The following is a 7,167-nucleotide window of genomic DNA, read 5'->3' on the forward strand; positions in this document are numbered from 1 at the left end:
TGCTCACAAATTTGTAAGAAAAATTCTTACAAATAAAAGCTCTCAATTGGCTATAAGAAAATAAAATTGGAAGCACAAATATCTCTTAAATAAAATATCCCTCGAGAATTTAGAAAAAAATTGAAGTTTTAAAGAGAGATTAACAATGAAGAAATTTGAGAGAAAATTGGGAGAGAAAAATTGGTTGTAAAAATTTGAGACAATGAGGGGTTTATATGGAGGGAAATAAGTTGAAATAAATTTGAAATTGATTTGAAAATTTGAATTAATTTAGACCATGATTTCAAATGATTAGAGATGAAAGGTTGAGATTAAACTTAATATAATAATAATAATGTGTGTGTGTCCAACGGCTATGTGAAGTGTATTTCTTTCTTTTTTTTTTAATCAAAGTTTTTTTTAAATTACCTAACGGTAACTTTTCATATATATATATATTGTCATTTCATTTCCTTTTCCTTTTTCTTTTCTTTTTGTTTCCCATCTTTTTAACAATACAACTTGCCACATGTCACTTTTATATTTGTCCATGTAGGATTCAACTGCCACATCATCTACCTCGGGAATTTATCCTTTCAACTTCATTTGGCTGTAACTTCTTCGTTTGAGCTCCAATTTGAGTAATTCAAAATCCGTTGGAATCGTCGTATCGAGCTCTGCGCTATAAACACTTTAAAACATTAAAATTGTCCAATAACAAAATATGTATTACAATAAATCATATAATATTATTGAAACTTATAATAAATTTATGCTTTATAACAATAATTCTTACGCACCAAAAACAATTAACACTAAGTGTATTTGTTATCATCAAAATACTAATTAATTAAATTAATTAATCGAGATTAAGGACCAAAAAACCAACACATTTATGGGCCGTCTCTTCAAGAGAAGACAAGATTACTTTTGAAAAAAAAAAAGATAAAAAGTATTATGATTTTATATAACAAATACTGCTATTATAATGAATCCGTATCTTATCACAGTGGTTAGGCTTAACGTATGCAATCGTTTTAGTTTTAATTAGTAATGTAACACGTGCATTGCACGTGGTATCTTAATTTTATCGCATCGTATATTAACGTTACTTTTAGTTATAAAAAAGTTATGAATCTATTAAATACTACCGTCATTTTTATTTATAACAAAATAAATTATCTATCAATAGTAAGTGATTTTTGGATATATTTTGATCATTATTTATTATTTTTAATATTTAGTAACACTTATTAAAATAAATAGCTCACTATTTGATTGAATAATTAATTTATATATATTTACAATTAATTTACCTATTCATCTTTCTTTTTTTTTTTTATCTTTTTTGAAATTAAAGTGCTTAAATACTCATACTCAATTTTATAATAAGAAAATTACATAAATAACAAAATAATAATTGTTTTTAAATTTAGAATTCAAGTCATTTAAAATGGTACAAAAAAAAACACAATTTGATTTGTATTCAAACTAATATTATCTAGATTCTTTTACTTAATATTAATTATATAATGACCTCACAAAGTATCGAATAATATATTTTATCTTTTAAAAATTATTGTTTTATTAGAAAATAATATTCTAAACTAAAATATTAGATTTATCTAAAGTTTTTACTATAAATATAATTAATTATTTTAAAATAATGAGTTTTGAATTAAAAAAATGGATATATTTTAAAATAAAAAGCTATGAATTAAAAAACGGATATTTTGATTATGAAGTAATGAAAAATTTATTCTATCATCTATTTTAAATAAATATAATACATTAAAATCAAAATATTTGATTTTTAAATTATATCATTTAACTAAATAATAGAAATTTAAAAAATTTATTAATGGTATAGTACCCAAGGCCCCAATAGTTTTCCTTCCAAAAGACTCCCCGCATCGACCCTCGACCATTTTTACCCGATGCCTCAATACTCCATTAGTGACGTATCAGCCCCCGACCATTTATACCCGAGGCCCTAACACTCACCCATTCACCTTCCCCAAGAATCCAACGTTCCTTGTCATAACCAACTTCACATCAACCCCTAGCCTGCGAATAGGGTCCGAAAATATGCTTCAATAACACCCACATCTCATAAGAAAATAATATGACTCAGACCAGCACGCTCGCATCATAAAGAAAGCATAATCACAATAACTCTATTATAACGTGCATCCTTTGTAAACACACATCATCCCACAACCATTCTCAGCAGTTTAACAAGGCAAAATTTCCACCATTATCACCAACGAATATTCAACACTACACCAAGTATACATAACACAACCGAGAGCTACCTAACACAACAACGTATCAAAAATAATATCAAACATCACAAAACAGCACAATAGAAGCCATCTGACACACATTAACGCACGCACACACCCTTTGTCTACTTACTCACAACCGCGCCCCTATGTTTTGTGTCGATCTCACACCTAGGCATTAAAACAGAAAAAAACACAGCAAGTTACATATACTATTCAGCCTTCGAAATCAATTATAAGAGGGTTCAAATGACTCATTACCACAAAATTGACTTCGTATAGGTGTGGGTAACCTAGATCTAGCTCGCCAAGGTGTGGGTAGCCTAAATCGGCTTCGAATGGTTGTGGGTAAACCCGAATGTCACTGAAACGCTGCTATCCACGAGTTGCAGCAGAGGGGACACACCAAATCAGCTACCGAACACTGCTGTACCCGAGCCTAGGTGAAGTGTTTGGACCCGAAGCCGTCAGGAGCCGTTCCCAAATGACGATCTGTCACGAATGACCATCGGACCATCGCTGTTGCTGCAGAATCCGCGCGTCACCACCGTTCGGGTTTGGTCCAGATCGAAGATGGTGCCGCTGCTGCTGTTACGAAGTCGTCGCTGCTGGATGGGTCGCCGACCACCGCTGCTGTGGATCGTCGGGACGTCGGGGTGCTGTCGTCACCGGCCGCCGCTGCTATGGATTGGGACGTCAGGGTGCTGCCGTTGCCAGCTGCCGCTGCTGTGGATCGGGACGTTGGGGTGCTGCCGTAACCCGACGTTCACGGGTGAGGTCGCCGAAATGAGAAAAGAGAGGAAGAGAAGGGGGGTGGGCGGCTAGGGCAAGGGAAGGAAGAAAGAGATGCCAACCTAATGTGTTTTTTTTTCTTTTTATTAATTCCCTTTTCCTTTGTTTTCAAACCAAACCAACCCAATAAAAGCCCAACATGACCAAGCCCAACAGAAAAAGAAACCCATCCCAACTTAAGATAAAACCAATCCCGCGAAACCCGATATGTACAAATTTAATAAAAGTTTAATTTAATAAAAAAATTTTTGAATGAAACTCCTGATTCGAGACTAACTAACCTGAGGGACTTGGGGCGTTATAGACTTTCCTCTTTCAAAAACTTTCGTCCCCGAAAGTTGACTGTTCCAACAGTTCTGGGTATCTCGCCTTGATATCGTCCTCCCGTTCCCAAGTAGCTTCTTCCACTTGGTGGTTTCTCCACAAAACCTTAACCAAGCGAATCGTCCGGTTCCTTAACAACTTGGTTTCTTTTGCCAAAACTTTGACAGGTACCTCTTCGTAGCAGAAAGACTCATCTAGTTGTAATGGTTCCGGATCCAAAACATGCGAAGGGTCATGAATGTACCTCCTCAGCATGGACACGTGAAACACATTGTGAACCGCAGCCAACGATGGTGGCAAAGCAACCTATACACGATTGGGCCGATACGTTCCAAAATCTCAAAAGGCCCAATGAACCTTGCACTGAGCTTCCCCTTCTTCCCAAAACGTAAAATTCCCTTCACGGGTGCCACACGAAGAAACACCCGCTCACCTACCACGAACTCGAGTTCCTTACTCCTGATGTTTGCATAACTCTTTTGACGGCTCTGAGCAATTTGCATCCTTCCCCTGATCTTTTGAATGGCACTGTTAGTCACCTGCACCAAATCCGGTCCCAAGAGGACTCTTTCTCTGACTTTGTCCAAATTAACCGGAGACCGACACTTCTTCCCATAAAGTGCCTCGTATGGAGCCATCCCAATCGTAGCCTGGAAACTGTTATTATAAGCGAACTCTATTAGGTAGAGATACTTGTCCCAACTACCACCAAAGTCTAACATGCAAGCTCTGAGCATGTCCTCTAAAACCTGGTTCACACGCTCCGTTTGACCATCAGTTTGGGGATGAAACGCTGTGCTAACGTCCAACTTAGTGCCAAGGGACTTGTGTAAACTCCGCCAAAAAGTCGAGGTGAAATGCGGGTCGCGATCGGACACTATGGTTACAGGTATACCATGGAGTCTGACAATTTCCTGTAAATACAGTTCCGCCCACTTTTCTACTGTATACGTGACCTTGCCGAGAATAAAGTGAGCAGATTTGGTCAAACGATCTACAACTACCCAAATCACAGTAAATCCCTTAACCGTACTTGGTAGTCCTATAATGAAGTCCATCGCCACATCGTCCCACTTCCAAACTGGTATGCTCAAAGGTTGCAGCAATCCAGCAGGTCTCTGTCTTGAAGCCTTTACCTGCTGGCATGTCAAACACTTGCTAACAAACTGAGCTATTTCCCTCTTCATGTTATGCCACCAATAATGTTTCTTGAGGTCTTGATACATGTTGGTGCTTCTTGGATGAATAGAGTATAGAGCATTGTGTGCCTCCCCCAGTAAGTCCTTCCTCAAAGAATAATCTTTTGGCACACACAACCTTCCGTGAAAAAGCAAGGCTGCCTCACCCGAAATAGTGAAATCTCCATGGCCCACCATACTAAAGCCTTTGGCCAAGCTAGGATCTTCCTTTTGGGCAACAATGATCCGCTGTCTCAGGCTAGGTTCCACTGAGAGTCGAGCCAATAACGCTGAGACATCATCCACTGTCAGCTTCACCTCCAAACGTTCCAACTCGCTGTGCATTGGACTGCAGGCCGCTACTAAAGATGCCACACTTGCCGCCTTTCTACTAAGTGCATCGGCCACAACGTTCGCTTTACCCGGATGGTAACTAATCTCACAATCATAGTCCTTCACCAACTCTAGCCACCATCTCTGTCTCAAATTAAGCTCCTTCTGAGTGAAAAGGTACTTCAAACTCTGATGATTGGTGAAGACCTGAATTCTTTTTCTGTAAAGGTAGTGCCTCCATAACTTTAAGGCGAAAACCACTACTGCTAGCTCTAAGTCATGAGTGGGGTAGTTAAGCTCATGCACCTTCAGCTGTCGAGAAGCATAAGCTATAACCTTCCCATGTTGCATCAGAACACATCCCAAGCCCTTTCGCGAGGCGTCACTGTAAACCACCAAACCTCTCATTCAATCGGGGACAGTTAACACCGGTGCAGACACCAAACGCTTCTTTAGTTCTTGGAAAGTCTCCTCACACTCGCTGCTCCAAGTGAAGGTAGCATTCTTACGAGTCAACTGCGTCAACGGTGCCGCTAAACGAGAGAAATTCTGGATAAACTTTCTGTAGTAACCAGCCAAGCCGAGGAAACTACGAATCTCTGTAACTGAACTAGGTCTTGGCCAATTGCTAACAGCCTCTACCTTGGTAGGGTCTACTGCAATACCATCCCTGGTGACTATGTGACCTAGGAAAGCCACTTTGTCCAGCCAAAACTCACACTTTGAAAACTTTGCATACAACTTATTTTCTCGTAGTGTAGTCAAAACCTGCCTGAGATGCTCCTCGTGACACTCCTCAGTCTTGGAGTAAATCAGGATGTCATCGATAAACACAATAACAACTGAATCTAAATAATCCCTAAAGACCCGATTCATTTGATCCATAAAGGCTGCCGGAGCATTTGTGAGTCCAAAAGACATTACGATAAACTCATAGTGCCCATACCTCGTTCTGAACGCTGTCTTTGGAATGTCGGCCTCCTTTAACCTTAACTGGTGGTACCCCGAACGCAAGTCTATCTTCGAGAACACTTCCGCTCCCTGGAGCTGATCAAAAAGGTCATCAATGCGTGGTAGGGGATACTTATTCTTAACCGTAACTTTGTTTAGTTCCTTGTAGTCTATACAAAGTCGCATACCGTCTTTCTTCTTAACAAAGAGCACGGGCGCACCCCAAGGGGACACACTTGGGCGGATGAAGCCCTTGTCGAGTAATTCCTCTAACTGTAACTTCAGCACTTTCAACTCTGCCGGAGCCATTCGATATGGTGCTTTCGAGATGGGGGCCGTCCCTGGCAGCAACTCTATACAAAAGTCCACTTCGCGAAATGGAGGCAAGTCGGGGAGGTCCTCAGGGAACACGTCAGTGAACTCATTAACCACACGAACCACCTCAATGCTTGGCACAACCTTCCTTGCATCCACAACGCTAGCCAAATAGGCCGAAGCACCACGCTGGAGAAGATGACTGGCCTTCAATGCCGACACCACCCTTGGGACCCCGGCCTTAACTCTTTTAAAGGTAAAGTTTTGTCCGGAGGGCAAGCGAAAACTAACTTCCTTCTTCGAGCAATTAATATTAGCCCGGTTAGCAGCTATCCAATCCATGCCTAGTATCACATCGAAATCCTGCATATCCAGTTGAATTAACTCTACCTCCAAGGTCTGACCATCGAAGGAGAGCTGGCCTCCTTTCACCATTTGACTAGTAACTAACACAGATCCTGACGGTGTGGATACCGACAATAAAAAGCCTAACGATTCTAGCTCTAGGTCCGCATGTCGAACAAAGGTAGAAGCAATGAAAGAATGACTAGATCCAGAGTCAAATAATGCGTAAGCAGGCATACTAAGCACTAAAATAGTCCCTGCAAAAGTAACCCTCATGTGATAAAGCACAAGCATATACACACAACTCAAGACTCACAAAGAGAAGGTACCTGTGACCACCGCCTTGGCATGCTCAACATCCCCCCTGGTGAGAGCGAAGACGCGCGCCCTCTGGGTTCCACCTTGAGCTGCAGCTGCCGCAGGGGTCTTCTGGCCTAACGCTTGGGTATTCGTGTAACGCCCCGCGTTCTAGGACTTGTTTATTTTTGGATAAATGGTGCCCTTGGATTTTTCCCTAAGTTGATAACTTTAATTCTTGGATCTTCTAACTTTGAAATTCTAATTTTTGGCTAAATTGGAATTAAGTTTAATTTCATTGGGTTAAGATAATTTAAGTTCTCGACCTGTGTAGGAGATTTTTAGTTAAATCTTAAATTCAGGGGCTT

The sequence above is a fragment of the Momordica charantia genome, assembly GCF_013281855.1.
Source record: "Momordica charantia cultivar OHB3-1 chromosome 10 unlocalized genomic scaffold, Mcharantia_2.0 BLBB01000010.1, whole genome shotgun sequence".
Lineage (NCBI taxonomy): Eukaryota > Viridiplantae > Streptophyta > Magnoliopsida > Cucurbitales > Cucurbitaceae > Momordica > Momordica charantia.